Source organism: Rhineura floridana, chromosome 3 (assembly GCF_030035675.1).
Source record: "Rhineura floridana isolate rRhiFlo1 chromosome 3, rRhiFlo1.hap2, whole genome shotgun sequence".
Lineage (NCBI taxonomy): Eukaryota > Metazoa > Chordata > Lepidosauria > Squamata > Rhineuridae > Rhineura > Rhineura floridana.
The window spans coordinates 79,861,014-79,883,103 of record NC_084482.1 but is presented as its reverse complement, the minus strand read 5'-3'; positions in this window follow the sequence as shown (position 1 = coordinate 79,883,103).

Genomic DNA, 22,090 nt, shown 5'->3' with positions numbered 1-22,090 from the left:
AAGATGCTCAAAGAGCATGTCAGACAAGGAATGTCTTTTTACAGTCATTACGTTGCCACCAGTACTGAACAGGCGTTCTACTGCGGCGCTTGAAGGCATGCCTGTGTTGTGCTGCAAAAAACACCACAGCACACGTGGAAAGCCATGGAGTGATGACACTTCCCTGCTGGGAGACCTCAGGTACCTCACCAGTTCCTCCTCAGCAGTGTCCACTGCTGACTTCTTGCCCTGGGGCAGAAAGTTAAAGAAGTCATCTTCTAAGTCATCTCCTTCCTGGTCTTTATCTGAAGACTGATCACTGTCCTCATTAAGTACACCCATCTTTATTTCAGCTTTCAACAAGGCTTCCATTGTGTATCTAAGAAAGAGAGAGGATATGTTAACACATATATGTTAGGAAACCATCATCTGCTCTTCATTTCCTGATGCTTGTCATGTCCCCTGGTTCAGGGTCCAGCCTGAGCCTCTGGATGATGACATGGAAGGTAGGAAGGTGACCAAGTCACCACACTCATGGGGCAGCACAGCAGACCCTTAAGGATTACCTGCAGCAACCCAAGGTTGTGATGAGGAGCCCCAGGAAGAAAAGGCCCAGCCCCTGTCTACCACCTTAAGCCCTCTGATGCCTCCCTTGAGACAACATTTCCCTTGGAGTAATCCACCCAAAGGGCTTCCCTAATGTTCTTACTTGTTGGTATGGGTGGTGGCCTGACACGATTCCAGCCAATCTAGTTTGAAGCAAGGGTGTAGGCAGGCTGCCAGAAGAAGCCTCTTGTCCTCCCAGATAGCTGCAAACCGCTTTCTTAGGGCTTCACGCACACCTCTCAGCAGCTGAAAACAGTATGTGTACCTCTCAGGTTTGTTTTCCAGTCCTTCTAACTTGTGGTCCAGATTGCAGAGCGTTGGTAGCAAATACCCCATGAACATGCCGTTCTCCCGTTGCAGGATATCTAGGGACTGGGCTAGTGGCTCCATAATCTCTGTGTATTCCTGTACCGCTTCAATCTCAGCAGCTGTGATCCTGGACAAGGAGCAGCGGTCCATTATGGCATGCATTTTTAGTGGCACAGTTGACAGGAGCTCATGTAGTTGCTTCAATGCATCAAAGATGGAATTCCACCTGGTCTTATTCGGTACCTTCAGATACACACCACATTGCGCATGGATATACTCAGCAATCTGGGCTGACTGGTTCTGCTTGGACCACAACTTGCTGCACTTTCCCATCAAGGAACGAAACTGTTTCTTGAAAGGACCAAGAAGACTACTTTTGGAGGAGTCAGAAAGCATGGCCTCTATGTCTTGTGTTGCCACAAGGTTGAGGGTGTGGCTAGCACATCTCTGGTGTGGTGGTAAAACAAAATCCTCTCCTGAGTCTGCAGCTTCTTCCTCTGCCTCAGGTCCTGTGTCCAGGATCTCACAGATAGGCACAAACTCCACCTCAGCCTCCTCCTCTTCCTGGTTATCACCATCATCGTCACAAAGTTGGAGCCATTGTCTGTAGTAGTGCACATAACTTTGTTGTGGATCCTGTACTGCACATGTACATCATGCAGTGCTTTTGAAAGGACATCGTATGTATGGCGCCCCTTCAGACGCTTACAAGCCAAGGCCCCGGCCTCATGTTTCAGGGTAGTTGGGTTGATCCAGTGGGCTGTTACCCCAAAGTAACTCTTCTTGCCATTGGTCCAACAATCTGCAGTGGTTGCTATATATGCCACAGCACCCATTTGGTTTGCAAGAGTTTCTCTCATGTGGCATGCTCTCTTCTCAATTCTGTCTCTTAGAGTCTTGGCACATATGATGGTGAGATCTTTGGGGAGTCCAATGCGAACCAGATTAATGAATGATGGTTTGTCCACAGTCTGAAGTGGTAATGTCTCCTCTACAATGAAATCAATGATTCTCCTGTCGAGATTGCTCTGGGTGACAGGCTCCCTGCCAGATCCCCACCTCTCAAGGGTTGTCTGCTGCTGCTTCAGCATTTTGGGAGGAGGGGTATCATGCATTGGTTCAGGAAGGCCACGTCTCCTTGCCTTTAATGCTTCTTCAATTGCTCTCAGCTTCTCAGGGTGTGCCCTCTGAGGAAGAAGAACAAAGCATGAATCCAAGAAAAAATGGAAGAGAAACTTCACAATTTAAACATAAATAGACAATGGACACTCTTTGAGGACCAGCATGACAAAGGCTTACCTCAAAATGTTTCTTCACATTGGATGAGGAGGAAACAGCTGATCTCAGATTTTTGATCCTTGGAAGGCAGTAATTGCATCGTACAACAACATTTTTCCCACTCTGGCTCACAAATGTACAAGCTTTCTCAAAGCCAAACCATGGTACTTGCTGTTCTGCAGATGTGGCTGTGGGCAACTGGCACTGCTTCATGCCCTCCTCCTCCTCATGCACAGGGCCTCCTTTCTGAACCTCACTTTCTAGTTTTGCCTCCTCAGGATCAACAAGCTGTGACTCAAGTGGCCGCACTAACTGACTGCTGCTCTCAGCAGCAAAACCTGCAACAGGCATCTCTGTAATAAACAAGAGATAATGCTCCTATATGGGTGAACTTCAGCTGTGATGTGCCCCCATCTCTTCCCCATGCTGCAAGATCCCCCAGTCAGAGTGGAAGTAAGCAGGTCGATAGCACAATTAAAAGAGATCCTATTTGCATCATTTTTGCTCACTAAATAACCCTGCCTGGGCCAGTCTAACCTACTATCTCACAGGGTTGTTGTGAGAACAAAATGAGACTATGTGAAATCCCCACATAGCCATGAAGCTCACTGGGTGACCTTGGGCCAGTCACTGCCTCTCAGCCTCATGAAAACCCTATTCATAGGGTCACCATAAGTTGGAATCAACTTGAAGGCGGTACATATATTTTTTATTTTGAATATCATGATTATGATAATAAATATGCAGCATTTCAAATTAATTCTGTATGAGAAGCATTCCATGCCAAGCTTGGAAAACCAAGGATGAGGTATAAAATGTAGACAAAAATACTTTTGACAAAATGCCGTTTATCTTTTATATCTATATCTATAATTAGCAATACAGCTGAATGAAGTATGTAAAGTATTTTTTCTTTCCCTTTTCTTTTTTATTAATATTTTAGTACTACTGCTAAAGTTCTGATGAAAGAATAAAGCATTCATTAGCCAAATTCAAATGATTAGAACACATCACATAAATTCCACTGAAGTTGGAGTTTTTGCCATAGAAAATGAAAAAAACATATAACCTATGATAGCCCAATAGACAATCAGAACTAATATAAAACCCTATTGCTTCTCATTTGCAAATCTTGCAAGATCTAAGGTAACTCTAGATCATGTGAGTTCAAGTGATGCATGTTATGTACATTTGTATAGATATTAGCAGAGATTGTCAACAGTCTATCTCTCTCTGGGACTGGGAATCTCTTTCTCACAGAACATGAGTTTGAGAGCTGGGGGACTGAGAGGAGGAGCTGCAAGGACCCTACTTCTCACCTCATCTCTGCCAAGAACAAAAAAATCAGCCTTAAGCCATTTATTATACGCCTAATGATTTATTATTATTATTATTATTATTATTATTATTGTTATTATTATTATTATTATTATTACTGAGACAGTTTTTGTCCCACATACAATTCAGTCTTGTGATTAAACAGGACAAAAATACAAATAAAAAGAAAGATGGAGTTCAAATAAATATACAATAAAAAGCTAGCCGGCATTTTAAAAGGCAGGAGTGCTCTGTCTGGATAAATACAGCACACAGGTATGCATAGGAACAAGGGGGAGAGTTCAAAAAGGGGGGGAAGGAAGAGAAGTAGGCCACAGCTTGGAAAAGTTACTTTTTTGAACTACAGCTCCCATCAGCCTAATCCAGTGGCCATGTTGCCTAGGGCTGATGGGAGTTGTAGTTCAAAAAAGTAACTTTTCCAAGCTCTGAGTAGGCCGAAGTTTCAGAAGTGCCTTGTGATTGATGGGGGGTGGCAGCAAGGCAAGGAGAGGCAGTGGGAGGGGCAGAAGGGGCTGTGGGGGGGCAGGGGGGAAATGCCACAGGGGGTGGAAGGGGCCGCGGGGGGGCACACACACACACACACACACACACAAATCATCATCACTCACCTCCACAGCTCTTCGCCATTCTGCTGCTGCCTTCTCCTCCGTTGTCCTTGCCCTGGCTTTTTCCTCCGGTGTCCATTTTTTCCTCTCAGACGCTAGCAGGCCCTGCCTATTCACCTCTTCCCTCGTGCCTCCTAACACAGATCACGAGGGAAGAGAGAGTCTGCACAGAGGTCCAATCAGTGTGAGGCACATGTCTTGTGTTAACCAATCACAGCCAGGAGCTGACTTCCCCTTGTTCCCGCCCCCAAGTAACGTCCAACCTAACGTGGAAACGTTAAAGTTGAAGCTGAAAAGTAGGGAAATTACTAGTCGTTCCGTTACTTGCCAAATGTAATGGAATTACCCACTCGTTATTTAAAATTGTAACTAATTACAAGTAACTCGTTAAAAATAACGAGTTACTTCCAAGCTCTGTTTTTCATATAAGCTTCCAACGAACCCAGGAGTTCACCAGAGCACAGTTTGAAAATCACAGCTCTAGAGATATTATCTCTAAATACTATCACAAACTGGCACATGAGCAATAACTCCAAATGCTAAGATCTTTCTAAAGGCAAATACTAGCCCAGAATATGACATTCAAATGTTATTTGAGAACTCCAGCTTGAAATATTCAAAGCTGAACAAAGCTGAACTCAAAATCTTTGGAAAGTTGCATTCGTATCAGACTGATTACTCTATTCCTGTAAAAACCACACTCTCATGAAATCATTGGCATTGCTAAGACTTTGGATTTCTCCAAAAGTGGAAAGTTAAGGGCCAAACTATACACTACATTATTCACATTTTTTAAAAGTGTGCTTAACCTGACCACTTTTATTTAGAAGAAAAGCAGCTTTACATGGACCTAGCCCAGAACATGATCCCATTCCAGACACTTACGTCCACACTGATGTCTAGCTGAAAATGCTTGCTATTCATCAATAAAGGTATTGTTTTCTGCAAATAGCAGCTGGGGGAGATTTGTGTGTGTATGTGTGTGGGGGAAAACTGACCCAGGGCCCCAGTATTGACTGGGATCATGTTACTCATCAGGGGCCCACACGGCTGTTTTTCCAAGTGTGGCTGTGTGGCTTTCCTGGCCATAAGTGATAGTTTAGAGCTGACCTCTGATTAAAAATGCATAGGATTGTCTGTAATGTTTCCTTAAAAAAAAACAAAAAATGTCTAATTGCACATTCTGATCTCTAAGCACTTTAGGAGTTCTCCGGAATCTGGCTAAAATTAACTCTTGTGAAGTGAAGATTAGAAGTAGTTTAGGCACACATATCAAGTCTAGCTTTGAATTCACCATTTCAGTATACTTTTTCAGCATTTTGTGGGTCATGTGCTTGGAAGTCAGGAAATTGGCTAGACTGCTGCTTGACCTGACAAAGGAATACAATAACAACTTTCATGTAACTGGCTGGCATACAAATATTCTATCAGAAAAAAAGGGGTGGGGAAACCATGGCACCTTCAGGAAACAAGCATGTTTTAGCACCCTACTTCAAAAGCCCAATTTCCTTTTTGCTAAAGCAGGTGCCACAGTAGAAAGAGAACATGTAGGGGATTATCTTGCACCGATGAGTTGACCTATTTCTCCAGGGTTTTTCCCCCAGATTGGATTTAGGATACTTTATTTTGTGCAATGAAATGCAAATGAAGAAGGGAGCACCCTGCATTTTAACACCACACACTACAAAGTACTTTCCCAAGAAAAAGTACCCACTTGGATTACTGGCATGTTCACTCAAACTATACCAAAACATTGATGAATTCCACAGAAGAACTTTTCTATCCATGGCCACTATCACCATCCTTGAATCCCACTCATCCTCCATGTAGCTCAGGATACCATATGGTGGGGTTCACATTCTATCTGCACAACTGTGAAATAAGTTAGGCTGAGAGACAGTGATTTGGCCACTGAGTGAGGAACTTACATGCAAGGTCCTCTTGCCCAAATTCAGCACGTTCACACAGCCCTGCCCTGGCTGTCACCCTGCTCTTTCTCATCCAGGTAAACTGTAGTGAAAAACTGATCATTACATGAAGAACCGTCTGCCTTCCTGAGGCAGCATGGGAAGAGGGACCCATTATTATTATTATTATTATTATTATTATTATTATTATTATTGATAAGATGGCTGACAGTAGTTAAAGGCTCTAGGCTTCAGTGCATTTTGCATTCCTTTTTACAGCTAAATTCCATTAGTAAGTTGCAGTGTCTATTCTTATTGGCAGTGTGAGAACTCCTCTAACAATAGCAAGGGGGGGAAGGAAAGAAATGGGCGTACCGAGCAGGAAGGATGGAGGGATTGTGCTTTCTCTTGCTGTTGAAGAAGCAGCAGCAGCAGGAAGCATTGCTGGTGCTGCTTCTGCAGCAGCCAAAGAAAGGGTTTTGGCAGGGGGCTCACAGGGATTGGTGAGAAATTCCACTGTTCGATTATATCAACAGGAGCGAGACCTGGACCACATTCACACCATATATTTATTCCACTAATATTCCACTTTGAAAAGTCTTGGCTTCCCCCAAAGAATCCTGGGAAGAGTACTTTGTGAAGGGTGCTGAGAGTTGTTAGGAGACCCCTATTCCCCTCACAGAGCTGCAATTGCCAGAGTGGTTTAACAGTCAATCTCTCTTCCCAAGAACTTTGTGAATGTGGCCATGGTCTTGAACTGGGGGTTTCCAGAGTTTTTTGGGTTTTGGTAGAGATGGGAAAATCTGTCAGTTTTGGTTCTCTCCATTTCACATTTTTCCAGCCCTCAATTCAGTTCTCCACATTTCTGCAGCCATTGGCAAATTTCTTTTTTAAAATTTCTCATGAAAATTCTTGAACATTTTAGTGAGAATTTTTCCCGCTAAACACATTTTGTATAGTTTTGACCAATGTATACATTTTGAAAGCAATTTTTCATAATGTAATGGATGTTTATGTTATATTCACACACTTTCCCCTAATATATGCTTTTTTGTAAGCATTGTTTCGCTGGTGAACCGCATCACAAACTGTGGATAACTGCAAATTTTGAAGGATGGCTAGTTTTCAGTTCTCATATTGTTTCAGGAAGTGTGCATTTGATAGATCTGGCTTTAAATGCATATTGAATTGAATTCCTTCCCTGCATCACTTGGAATAAGATACGGTCTTGAACTGGGCTCAGAATTGATCAAACTATTTTCTAATGTTTTTTGGGGGTTATTATTTTAGGAGTTTGGTTTGCCAAGCCCAATTCCAAACTGCAATGAAGCCCCAGGGCAGGAGGGATGTATATGTTTGTCCAGATTCTCCATTGTTTTATCCTAGAAATCCATGCACGCTGTACAGTCACTCCTCTGTTTGCTTGCTCTTTAGAAATAAAGTAATTTTCCCCTTTTCAATCTATTTCATGTCCCTCATTTGATCCTGCTCTTTTCCCCTGTTGTATTATCAAATAAAATTGCATCTCTTTGGTCTAGCCTGCCTGTTCATCAGTCTGGCTTCACTGATACATATGTCTGAGAAACTGATAACTTCAGATGGCCAGGCTTTGGATTCTATAATAGGAGACAGTCTGGTGTGTCTCATTTTTTCTAATGGTTCTTATTAATGAGTTTTGTAGCTTAGGGTTTCATGCAGTGATTTTTGTTCATTGTTATAACTAATACTTGTCAGTCTAGTGAATTTGTCATTGAAATCCTGATAATGTCTTTTATCCTTTAGTTCTCAAGAAATGTGAGACTGGATTATACCAAATCTGATCAATTAATGACTTTCACACTGGCCAGTCAGTTCATTATAAGGATTTCAATAAAATAACAAGAGTTTAAATATATTTCTTCCCAACTCAAGATTGATAACAGAGAGTTTCAAATGCTTGATGCGTATAATCGGGTGTTTTGTATGGAATTTCTGTTGCCTACAGACAAAGCCAATAGTTTTCCTATTGCTGATAAGATAATGTAAAAACTGGTTGTATTCAGTGCTGTGTGCCCGGAGTTCTATTTGCACAACGGAACTTCCCCTTCCTCTCTGCACACACACTCAAAATATGTTTCAGAGGCTCCTCCCCCTGGGGCAGATTTTGAGGGTGCATGAGGGGCTACAGAGGAGAGGAGAGGAAGGGAAAGTTCCATTGCACAAGTGGAAGTCTATTGCATTAGCAAAATGGCAGCATGAGATACAATCCAGAGAATACCAGGTGTCTTTTTTGAAGCATTATGATATTTGAAACACACACAAGCTTTTCTGACTATATTTTATTTGACAAGGTGTCTATGTTCTCACCCTCACTGCAGAAAACAAACAGGGACATATAGAGGGTAAATATCAGAGCCAGTGTTGTAGTGGTAAATTTTGAGGTGCAGGAGCTCATAATGAAGTCCCCATAGCCATGCCTCTAAGGAGTACAAATTAAAAAAAGAAGGTGCTAGGGGTATCTGGGTTCACATCCTTAATATGACTGCAGTTCTGTGCAGAGCTGCTTGCAGAAGAGAGGTTCTCTGTGAGAGCACCTGTGGACTCCTCATTAGAAGTTTCTTGCTGCTGCTGTAGGTTCTAATCCACTAGGAATTGAGTTTGCTCAGTGAGCCAAGTTTCCTTTCCCTCACATATTGTTAACATATACCACTGTGGAGGGCAACCATGAAGGGCAGCTGTGGAGGGCAACCATCAGTGCCTCCTTACATAGATTCTACAGTCTTTTACCGGGAATAAGTCACACTTATTTTAATTGCAAAAAATAAGGCACCCATGTTAGTACTGTGCTGAATTTTTTCATGAGCTTTGATTTTCATTGCAAACGTTGCCATAGGGGTGTTTGCAAAGATGTTTGCAATAACCTTCCATCTACTGTTTCATGCATATTTTGCATTTTTCACAGCCGTCGCTTTCCTAATCTGTTGCTGCTTCAGAGAGGTGAGTGAACTCACCCCAGTTGCTCAGGCAACTGGGCCAATGCTCCTTCTCACTGAGTTGCACATCAAAGTACAGTACAGAGGGGAGTGCATCTACATTTGGATGCTTACCGAAATGCCTACCTGAATGCAGATGCTGTTCCACAGCACTGGAATGTTCAAATGTATTTGAATATACATTTCAATGCAAGGGGGCATTGGGTTGCTGCTTCAACAATGGGGTTTCATGAATGGGTATGAAAAATTGCCAGACCAGTTTGGGTGATGGGCTGATTTCTGCGAGATGATATTGTTCATGAAATAGATGTCCCATTTTAGCTCAGCATTAGATATATATCTGGATCACATGCTAGTCCCTTCACTATGGACAAAATAAAGCTCAAAGGTGTTTCTGTGCAGTAGTGCAACCAACTGGGTTTAACAGTCTGTCCCTAAAGAAAGCGCATGCACTGAAGTTACAAAGAACATTGATTTGTATGTGCAAGAGAGAGTGGGAGGGAGGGAGAGAACGTTGCCTACCTTATTTCTTCCTCTCTTCCCCCACCCCTAAAAATCCTTCTTTTTACAGTAGGACATTTGGCTTCATTGGTTGATAAAGAAATGTCTTGCTAAAACCCTTCCATTGTGTAAAGACTGCATGGTTGTTAAAGCTACTCTCTGTGTTCTAATGACAGTTGGCAAGATTCTCTAAGATCTGGTGTATCTGGGCTTCAGGGGGGAAAATCCAAAGCTGCCCCCTGGAGAGCTGGGCTGAAGGGAGGAATCCTTGGCACTAGGGTTTAGACGCTTCCAATGCAGATGAGCAAGTGTGCCTGCCAGTGCCTCTAATTGCACCCATGAATGTTTTCAGGAAATATCTCCTCAAAAACCTAGAAAGCACAAGAGACTGTTTGCTCTTCCTGCTTGCACTGGCTCAGCCTCTTCATCATTGAACATGTCCCCTTAAACATGCTCACATTTTATTGGGTGCCAAAATTCGACATCCACCCTCCCTTCTGTTTTGAACAGCAGAGAGCTACAAAGTTTTTATCTGTGAGTGTGGTGGTAGCGCATATAGGTGCCATTTTCCATTGATGGGGGGGAGGCTGATGAGGAACATTCCCACACCATTTTGTGGTCATATCTCTTTTCCTTCTCTTTTGAGTGTGGTGGCCATTTTGTATTAAGGCACATGGACATGAAAGCCATTTTGTGACTGGCACCCATGGCACCTTCTCAATATTCCAAATGTACCCCCTGTTCCAAAAAGGTTGGAGGCTCCTGAAATCCAGACTATGGTGTGGCAGAAGGTTCATCCTGCCTGGTTGCAGCCTATTGTAAAGAACCACAGGATACAGAGACCCTGAAGCAGTGGTGGCTGGTGGCTTCATGTCAGTGGGGCAGTGGAATCCACTCCAAACTTTCAAGCTTTCCAAGGTGCTGAAAAATATTCCCAAACTGGATTCACCAGCTACAGCTGACCTGAAGAGAAAATATTCAGATATGTAATCCTATGTACACCTGCAGTCTGAAATGGTAGAGTTCCAGGAACTCTGCCCATCTACTTTATCTGTATAGATTGATCAGCCCTAAACAATTCAAAACTGCTACAGGTTGTTCTTCCTGAAGTTTTTTTTTTAAAAAAAATGAATTGTAGACCCCCACGAAGGCTTGTCATCATAGTAAGCTTTGTCATCTACTTTTCTTCCATTTGGTTTCCAGGGTCAACTGCAAGTTCTTCCACATTAGTCTTACAACATAGTATTGTTATGAGCATGGGACGTTGGAATGGATGATTCCTGTGGGTCACCTTTCCAGCCTCTGATTTGGAATCCTGTGCCTTGGAATGAGGAACTCTCTGCTGGTCAAATGAGTCTTTTGTTAACCAGATAGATTGGCCAGGTAAGATAATGGGCCGATCAGTTGCCTAGCAACAGAGAATGGGCTAGAAAGACACCTTTTGTGATTGAAACTCTCGTGGAGAGGCTCTCCCCCACTCCTGGCAGCTAGCAGAGTTGTGCTTGTAGTTTTTAGTGTGTTCTAGAGAATGGCTGGGGCTGCAGGCACGCAGAGAGGCTATCCCTCTGTATCATGGCTATAGGATGCCCCTGCACCCAGATAGAAAAGCTGGATATTAGACTGCTGATGCACTGAACCCCTCCATCCTTGAGCTCAGGATGGAATGTGTGTAAATAAATAAACCATATTTCATAAAGACACCGCAGTCTCTGCTGACCTTCTTCCTAAGGAAACCAAACCCTGGAGAGGTGCAGGGACCCCCAAAATCTCACCACTCGGAGATTGGGGGTGTCGCGCAACAGTATAATAGGCACTTATTTTTTTAGGAATAAAGGTCCCAGATTTGCTTGCCATTTAATTTCTCACTCTTGAAAGGTTTGTTAAGGCCTTGTTTACAGTCTTTAATATGTCACCATTCTAATAAGCTAGTTGCAGCAATTTGCTGTAAAGATAGTAGCAATACATTTTTATTTTGTTTTTAGCATTTGAAAAGCAGTGATAAGTTACAACTTCAATATGTTGGCTAGGGCTTTGCTGGTTAGTCTAACAGCAGTTCTCTGTGCTGGGAATGTTGTATTTGAATGCATTTTAATGGCTGCCCAAAACTTTCATTATTACTATTATTATTCATAAAGATAGCATGTATTGGTTGTATTACTTCCTGAGTGTCTTCTCTGACTATGGCAGAGCTTGGAAGTAATTAGTTAAAAAAATGAATTACATGTAATCTATTACTTTTTTGAGGAACGAGTGGGTAAATTCTTTACATTTTGATTGTAATAGAACAAGGAGTAACGAGAGTGGCTGTATACTATAGCCAGCATGTATTTTTCACATTCCACAATGTTAAATTGAAAATAATCCCCATGCAATTCTGATGCTTCCTATAAGATCATTTCAAAACAAAACCTTACAAAACTTATAGTCCTGAACTCAGAAATGCTTCCTTAACAACCCTCTTCATTTTCATGGTGATACACAAAACAGTCAGAGAGAACAGAGTTCAAAGTCTAAAAAGAAATAAAAATACCCCAGAGCCCTTTTGGACTTTTTTCTGTCAGAGTTCTCATAATCTGTTGAAATTCATTAAAAATTAGCCAAGTTCACAGAGTACCTGTAATCCTAATAATGACCTTGCCCCATACTCTGACCTTCATCTTCTGCAGTTTAAAAGTTAAAAAATGTCTAGATGATTTTTAATCAATTTAAGAAATTTTGGCTGGAACCCTATGATAACATCGGGCATGCTCAATAAGAACCAACTGTCAGCATTCTAAAAGCCAGACTCATAGCCGCTTGGCTTGCCTAATCAGGGGGCCACACCCACACCAGACTTTGATTTCACTTGAGACAGTCATGGCTTCCCTCAGAGAATCCTGGGAAGTGTCTGTGAAGGGTGCTGAGAAGAGACTCCTGTTCCATTGACAGAGCCCCAGTGGCTAGAGTGGTTTAACAGTCATCCACTCTGATTGAAGCTCTGTGAGGGGAACAGGGCATCTCCTAGCAACTCTCAGCACCCTTCACTAACCACACTTCCCAGGATTCTTTGAGAGAAGCCATGACTGTTGAAAGTGAAATAAAGGCCTGGTGTGGATGTGGCCAGGGACAGCTTTGGTTTAAATTTGGGTGGGAGGCTACATGCACCTGCTGTAGAATAAAAAGGTGGGAGAAATGCTGAAAAGCAATGATACTGTTGACAATGTTTTCCTTTTGGAAAGGGGCTTCTCCTCTGCCCAGTGCCAACCCACCCAATCTCCCCCCTCCCCTCCTTGCCCCTCCCCTGGGTCAGTGTTGGACTAGGGCCTGGAAGACCAGGATTTGAATCCCCACACAGCTATGAAGCTCACTGGGTGACCTTGGGCCAGTCATTGCCTCTCAGCCTCAGAGGAAGGCAATGGGAAAACCACATCTGAATACCATTTACCATGAAAACCCTATTCAAAGGGTCGCCATAAGTCCGGTGGACTTGAAGATAGTCCATTTCCATTTTCAAACAAGATTGCACAGAAATAAATCCCATTGAACTCAAAAAGTATGCAACTGATCAAACCCATCCTCCCTTCTCCTCCCTCCTATCCCCTCCCTCTTGCCCTTTCCCTCCCCCTTCCTTTGCCCCTCCCTATGGGGAAAAGTAAGTGCAAATATTATGCAGTTTGCGCAGATCCAGTAATTGTGCCCATTTCCTCGTATGGGAATTTGTCTCTAAGAAGAGTGAATGTCCTCAGGAAAAACGATGGACTTTACAAAATTTTTATTATGTATGTGGGAAGTTGGCTTACAAATGGTTTCCAAATGGATGGACAGGATCATGGTGTCTTATCGAATTCATGCTATGCATCATACAAACAGCACAGAATTTCCTAAATTACGAAATAGAAGATGGTCAGAGGCTTCAATCCCTAGATCACGTGTCAAAAGATTCCGAATATCATGGGGACCCATAAGTGAGACAGCACTGTCTTTCTTCTTTCCACCAGCAGCAGTTGCTTATTCTTTAAGAGAAATCAGGCGCTTAGGACAAATAATAGATGTAGTAGCCAACCAAACTGCTACAGCCCTTACAGCAATTAGTGTCGAAATGCACACCATGAGAATAATGATACTCCAGAACAGACTCGCATTTGATTTTTTATTGGCAAATCACGGCGGAGTCTGTGCGGTTGTAGGAACTAAGTGTTGTGTGTTTATTCCTGATAATGCATCTCAATTGTCAGACATAACCAAGAACATCTTGCAGGCAAGGAAAGAAGCCAAAGACATTGGAGAATCGAATATGGGATGGGATGTTGGTTTCAGTATTGGTTCATGGTTTTGGGGGATTTTTAAATCTTTAGAAAGTGTCATTTTGTATGGGTTGGTCTGCATAGTAATAGTTGTGGCAATAGTTTGTGGAGGATGGAAACTCTTAAATTGCTGCTTAAAGGAAGGTCTCAAATTGAGAGATACTGATCAAGATAAGAAAAAGCTCCCTTCCATCTTTGTTTCCATGACGAGCATGTCCTCAAGCTTATGGCAGGAGAATAATCTCAAGGATCCACAAATTATTGACACTATGTCAGAATCAACCTATCATCTTTCCCCCATAGAAAAGGAGGAACTTGGGAAAATCTCAGAATCAGGGTCAAGCTCAGATTCAGAAGACACTCTGTCTGAAGCTACAGAAGAAGAATAATGGGTTGAGGTGTTGGGTTCTCCCAGAATGGAAAGAGGCTTATATGTCTTCCAGACTCAGAGAGCCTACTGGCTCAGCTCTAAGTGCTTATAGGATTATATTCTTTATTGCTTCAGGAAGGGAAGAGGATTCAACAGGGGTGGGTTAACTCCTAAGATGGTGGTACCCTCCTTGTTGTCTCTCTAATCCTCCTAATTTAAAGCTTTATTGTTTTAGGATAATATGAATAAAAAGGCTCAGGATCTTCCTGATTCCAGTGGCGAAGGGACCAGTTGGAACATCGCCAACAGAACATCCAATGAGGAAAATATCCAAAATGACAATTTAAATCTATTGGCTGAAATAATAGATAAACCGTTAAAAATTGATCAGGGAACTCAAACTGAACCTGTAAAAATAATTCCATTAGTTCCTATAGCTCCAGTGAGAATGGATGTGTTAAAACCTCAGAAGAAAACTTTACATCGTCGGGACTATAGCTGGTATGCTTTGCAGTGTGCTGTAGAAGCAGTAATCAATAATACCATGAGTTCAGCAGTAGCTGGAATGGTTTATGGTGTACCTCATACCACCATATGGGCAAGAGCTAGGAACTGGAGACTAAAATATGGGGATATACCTCCCAGTCAAGTTGAAGTTCCCATTTGTCCATGTCCTCCAGGAAAAGCCTGTCGCAAATGTTTCCAAGTGATGGATCTTTCTGGATGGAATTATCCTTCTGATCAGGATGAATGAAATCAAAATTCTCCGGTTGAACGGAATGTTCAAAAGGGAGGATTGTGAGAGGAATTTCGATTTTATTCCTTCAGGCCAAAAATATTTACTCTGCTTAATTTGTCATGACTAAAATATATTGTTCGCAGTGTTCGATATAATGGGGAAGTATTTTGTTTGGATGTTCTCCTAACAATTTGTCAGAAGAAATTGTGGTTTGTGGTTACCAAGTTTCCGGAGCCACAATCAAGGCAACTCAGTGTTAAAGAAAAAGAGGAACTGTTGTAAGAATGTTTTCTTAGGAGAAACCACATATGCTGAAATTGTATTGAGTAAAGTTTAGAACTATAGCTCTTCTTTAGATGTTTTGGGTGTCTTGTTTTGTACCTTGTGAGATGTCAAAACATGGGCAAAGGGCCCTTCCTCTTTCTCTAAACAGTTTGAGATACTGGGACCAGGCACCTGCCCTCAGGGGAGGATACTTGGGTAGGGATTGGCCCAAAGGGGTCATAAGGTACAATGTATGTATGATGCATAAATTACTATAAAAGCAATGTTTTCCTGTTGATTGACAGAGTGAAGTTCGAGAGAGCTTCCTCTCCCATTATGCATACTGGTATCTTTTGTTATTGATCAATAAACCTCTGTCTTTTGGAGCACAATCTTGGTCTGGAAAGTTTTTCCTTCAACACTGCCTTTTTCACTGTCCAACTTTCACATCCATACATAGAGATCGGAAATATCATGGTCTGAATGATCCTGACTTTGGTGTTCAGTGATACATCTTTGCAAATGAGGACACTTTCTAGTTCTCTCACAGCTGCCCTTCCCAGTCCTAGCCTTCTTCTGATTTCTTGACTATTGTCTCTATTTTGGTTAATGACTGTGCCAAGGTATTGATAATCCTTGACAAGTTCAATGTCCTCATTGTCATCTGTAAAGCTGCATAAATCTTCTGTTGTCATTACTTTAGTCTTTTTGACGTTCAGCTGTAGTCCTGCTTTTGTGCTTTCCTCTTCAGCATTCGTTTCAAATCATTACTGGTTTCTGCTAGTAGTATGGTATCATCTGCATATCTTAAATTACTGATATTTCTCCCTCCAATTTTCACACCTCCTTCATCTTGGATACTCTGTTCATAGGGTTTTTGTGGTAAGAGATATTCAGAGGTGGTTTACCATTGCCTTCCTCTGAGTTTGGATGCATCTTAGTCTGGTGTTTCAGCTATGACCATTCCGCCTTGGGTGCCCCTGCTAGGAGTCTACCCTCTTGGTCTAGACTCCTGACAGCATTGCTCTTAGCTTCTTCAACACTCTCAAACCCCCTCACCATGTTAAGGTGTGCATCCTAGAGGGGGTTGAGATATTGTACTGCCCTACAAATGTGTCAAAATGCAAACACAATTTGGGTTGGTCTTTCACAGTCCACTCCACTTCCTGTGTTGCTTGGAAGAATTGGGTAACATGTGCCTCTGAGCATATGGTGAGTGGGAGCAACACATGCAATCAGCCCAAAGAACAGAAACAAGACATGTGCTTTGCTGATATTGGTTTAGCAGGGGGGAAGCAAAAATAATAACACAGTTGATATAGTTCACTGTTGATATAACTTTAAATATGTTTGATTTACTTCTCATTTTTAGTGGTTTCCTACAGTAAATCATTTTGTGTTGCTTCTGTTTCTGTGAATATGTGAAGTACAGCAACACTTTCATCATTTACACTACAAAAAACTACAAAAACAATTGTGGAATAATGACACTGACTGTTCTGCAGAATAGTTTCCAGTGGCCATGAGGAGTGTCTCGGATTGCACAAGATAAAACAGAGGTGACATATATTCTAGCAAAATTCTAGGTGTGCTCTATGTTTTTAATTGACAAAGCCCACCTTTCCTTAAGTGGAGTTGTTTAAGCATAGCAGGCTGAACAATGGCATCTTGGGCAGGCCAAGTTTGTTTTTTCCAACAGCTAGAGTCATTGCTTAAGTAGCAACATATTGTAATGTTTTCTCTCTCTTTTTACACAGTCAGATGCTCTCTGACTGTTTCGTGTATCTCCATGAAAATTTAGAGGGCTGTTAAGCAAGCGTTTCTGAGTTCAGGACTGTAACATTTGTAAGGTTTTGTTTTGAAATGAGTTTATGGAAAGCATCAGAATGGCATGGGGGTTATTTCCAATTTAACATTGCTGAATAGAAAAAATCCATGCTGGCTATAGTATACAGCCACTCTCATGAAGGTATAATAGAAAGCTGCATTGGAGTTAAAACCTAACAATGAGATGGGAAAATAGAGTGTCTATGTGTTTGTACTTTGTGTTCCATTACTCATTTTCTATGACTTCTTGAGTACTTCAATGATTTTTGCATTTTATTATAAAAATGACTCACAGAATTAATTATTGGACAATGGTTGACATTTTTATGCCAAATCATCATATAAAGAGAGGTTCTGAATCATCCTATGGTGCTGTGAGTAAGCTGCCTAAATTTTGGACAAAAGGTAAATCTTTTAGCATTCTCCATATAATTTTAATGGCAATGGCAATACCTTGTATCAGAATACTGCTGATGTACTGGAATGTGGCTGTTCCAAAGAACCCAGACAGGTTCCTGAGATATACTCGCTGTTGGATGACTTCACAATGACTTAATGCATTAAAATGTAATAGACACTTGTTCCTTCATTTGAGAGAGAGAGAGAGAGAGAGAGAGAGAGAGAGAGAGAGAGATGTTTCTGTAGTCAGCTCTGATTAGTTCTAATCTAGCTCTCCAGAGGGGAAGGACATGACATTAAGACATTGCGTCTCTGTCTTCCAAGAGGCTTATTCTTAATAGCACGGATAGGGGAAGGGGGGGGAGATTCTTTTGATCTTGTATTTTAATCTTAAATTTTAATTTGCACCATAAAAAATTAATCACTGTCCTCCTAGGTTTCAAAGAGAACAGCGCTAAGTATTTCATGCACACTGCACATTACACATGTAAGGCCAGATCCCTTTGTATTTGCAACAGCTTTGAGGGCTGCTTATTAAATTAGTAATGACCATCCGTCGGAGACTGTGAGCACCTCTGAACAGACATTGCGTCCTAAGCCACTAGCAAATTACATAATAACATTAGAGAGGTTTGTTTTCATAAATACCACTGGACTGTGGAGTGATTCTCCTTGTTGCATCCATGGGGAATTCTGCATTCATTTAGTATATTTCCTGCATTTTATCATGCTTAAGAAGGTTAAAGTGCAAAACACTTGCTTGTAATGCTCTGAAAACAACCCCCCGCCCCCAAAAGCCAATAGTAAATTTCACACAGTGCAAGTGGAGCATCATAATTCTACAAGGTAATGGGCAACAATTCCTCTTCCTTTAACATGAGCCCAAGGGGAAACAAGGTTAATTCACTTAAGAGGCAGTTATTACAACTTGAAGATTTGTTCTGGCTCTCTTAAAAGTGACCAAGGGCTTTATTTTCCAAGGGAAAGAAGCAATTTTTCTCTGAGTAAAGGGAGATAAAATGGTACTTAAGCTGCCGTGAATTCTGGTTTGTAACTTGCAATTGCTTCAGAACAAGGTGCTTTAGGCTCAAGCATTTGCTCTTCTCTCAATAATGGCTGACCACAGGAAAGCATGAACTTGGAGAACATGGCATGCATGCTAGAGGGGGAATGTCCTTGACCACTGATGCTTTCTTGTGGTTGTAAATATTATTGCTGCTGACTGAGGGCCAGGCTAGACAAAACAGTAGCTATATGTAGAGATGGAAAATGTGTCAATTTTGGTTGGCCCAGTATTTCATTTTTCTGATCTTCAGTTCTACAGCAATTTGCAATTTTTTAAAGTCCTATGAAAATTCTTCAGCATTTAATGTGAATTTCTCCTACTAAACACATTTTTGTATGAGTTTTGACTAATGTGTACATTTTTGCAAGCACATTCTTTAATATAATGCATTTGTGTACATTATTTTCACTAAAATATTCATTTTTATGTTCATTTTCCCCAATATATGATTTTTGGTATGTTGTTTGGTTGGAGAATTGCATCACAAAATTTGAACAAGTGTGAATTTTGAAAGATGGCTGTGTTTTGATTCTCATCTTGTTTTCGAAAGTGCAAATTTGATAAATCCACTATTAAATGTGACTCAAACCAAATTTCTCCCACATCCCAAGCTAAGTGTCTGTACCTTTAAGTGCAAGGTGTTTTTACACAAATTGCCAGCACAGGGAACCTAATCTACATCAGACCCCTAACATCAAGTTTTTTTTGGGGGGGGGGCTTTGCTCCATAATGGACCTGGTCCATATCACACACACACAAATTGTGCTTGCAATTTGCATAGGGAAAAAGCTCCAGTTGACATGGAGATATTTTTCAATGCAAATGGCAGGCATAGGGGCTTGATTTGGATCAAAACTACAGTGGGGGAAGTAAATGGTTGCTAGGATCTCAATCTGGGTCAACACACACACACACACACACACACACACACACACACACACACACACACACACACACACTTTGTCTTTTTAAAAAAACTGCCCTTAAGGACACAGATACATACCTAACATATCATCTAGTTTGGCTCTGAAGAAATCTATATACAAATAGCAAACTCATTATCTGAATGCTGAGTGTTAGATAGTGAGGACTCAAAATAGTACCATCTGTGCACAAGAGGAAAGTATTGTCAGGCTTGGGATAGCCCCAAGGTCTGCAGAAGTACAAAAAAACTTTAGAAAGCTCCACTACCCCACCAAGAGGAACCAAAACAATGCAATGTGGACTGGGCATGTTCAATGGCCACAGAATGCTGAGTATCTCTTGGGAGGGGGGCATTGTAAAAACTGGGGGGGAGGGACATGGAATGGAATGGCTGGCCAGCTGGAAACTTGAACCAGACCATTTCACACTGAAATATTTTGTTGCAGCTCCTACCTGTTACAGAATTAAAGCAAGTAATTACTTTAAGAAAAGCCAAAATCCACTTCACAGTAACAACCAAATTTCCTATCTTCTGAGTCTAAAAATGACATGTTAGGTATCTAATGTTTGCAAAACGTGATGCTGTAAGAGAAGGCAAGAGAGACGTCTGAGGCAATAAAGGTTTCTTTATATTCTGTTCCCTTTTATGCTCGTTGTTATTCATTACGAACTTTCCTTACATTTTGCAGGCAATAAAAAGCGAAAAACCTCTTTTCAGCAAATTGTTCAAGCCCTTCTTTCTCTTTTTTTAAAATGATTGCCTAAGGGGGAAAATGTGATAACTTTGTGCTTATGCTATGGCCATTTATGGGGCCAAATGAGGTTGGAAAGAGGTCACATAGCAACTCATATTTCTATATGCGTGGTAAGTGAAAAAAATTCACTTGGTTCTTCACTTGGTTAAGTTTCATTCTGCTTCCACATGTACATTGATCCATTGCATGTATAAGCAGCAAAACGGACCTGTGTGAAGTCTCAGATGATTTTCTATCCACAGATGTGCTTTCTCTAATGGGGATGTAATGTTTTAGGTGGCTTTCAAACTAGTACCAAATTTAGGAGCATAGGAAGCTGCCTTATACCAAGGCACACCATTGGTCCATCTAGCTTAGTAATGTCAATACTGACTGGTAGCAGCTTTCTAGGGTTTCAGACACTTTCCCAACCTTACCTGGAGATACCAGGGATTGAACCTGAGACCTTCTGCATGCAAAGCAGAGGCTCTACCACTGAGCTACATCCCTTCTCCACATTCGCCTTATACAAAAGAAAGAAAGAAAGAAAAGAAAAAAAGTGTGACAGTTCTGCCCATTCCCAAAGTGTGGTCCACACAGCATGGAACCCTAGTATGGACACTTTGTGGCCCACTAGGAATAAATGTCTCTACTAAGAAGAGGTTCAAGTTTGGTCTGGCACCACAGCTGACATGGAGTCATAAGGGAAGAATAAAATGTAATTCTGATGTTGAGGCTGTGGCTTCACTAGAGAGCCCCAAAGGTCAAACAAGGCCAATAATATTTGTTTCTTATATTTGATAGCTAGATTTATTATTAAGAAGCCTTCTCCAAAGTATCAAACAGACTCTTTACTTAACCAATTTTTTGTTTCATTTTTAGGGCCATGTTCTTCCAGAACTTCCTCTAGTCTGGAAGCAGAGAGGTCAGAACTGAGGAAGTGTATTACTCTTCAATCATCCCCTCCCCGGATATAAAACAATATGTGCAACACCCATTTTGGGAAAGGTTAATCAGTAGATCTTGGAAGGAGTAGCCTGTAATAAACGGTAAAAGCAAGGAAACTGCTGTGTTCTTATTAAATTATCTGGCTTCTTTAGCATGAGCCTTCATCAAGTGACTCCTGTTGCCTACTCAAGCTCATGCTGAATAACCCAATTAGCAAATGTCCACATGGGTGCTTCCAGCAGAACTTTTCAGATTCTCACCTCTTTTTTCCCCCTCAGCATAAATATTATTTTACTAGAGCATTAATGAACAAAATGTGATAAGCAGACCCCCATGCAAGTTGGGACCTACCCAGATCTGCATCTAGTACATGTTTGATCTGTAGTTCACATCTCCCATCTTAAGCCACTTAGTTTCACACTTGTCCTTGTTTATTTACTTTGTAAGAGTAGCAATTAATCCAGGCCCAGCATGGGCTCTATGGGAAGTACCACAGGGTCAGCTCATACTCCACTTTTTAGTACATGCTTGCATTGAGTACTACTGACATGAACTTCTCCATACAGCAGCAACTCCTGTGGACTTTGATGCTGAACATCTTCCAGGCATTTGATGTATACTTGATATTTAGTGTCAGTATTTGCTATCTGATGATGGCAGATGAAATTGCATGCCAGCTATGTCGTAGTATAAGCTATCAACTGTTGAAATAAAATATCATGATCAAATGTAGCAATCAAATATTTTATTTTAGTAGTTAATAGTTGACACTATGACACAGTTGGAATTTGACACCTTACAAAAACATACAGTCAAGCACACCAAACAATCAACAGACTTTTAAACAAATCTAAAGCTCTCACTTTCAAAGTCAAGATAATATGTTACATTCCATGAATTAGATGTATGACCTGTTTTGAGAGGGGTTGCACTTCCTCTGAAAGAACAGGTTCATACTCTGGGAGTACTTGTGGATTCCAGCTTGTCACTGGAGTCTCAACTGCTTTCTGTGGCTAGAAGTGTTTATGGTCAACTTAGGCT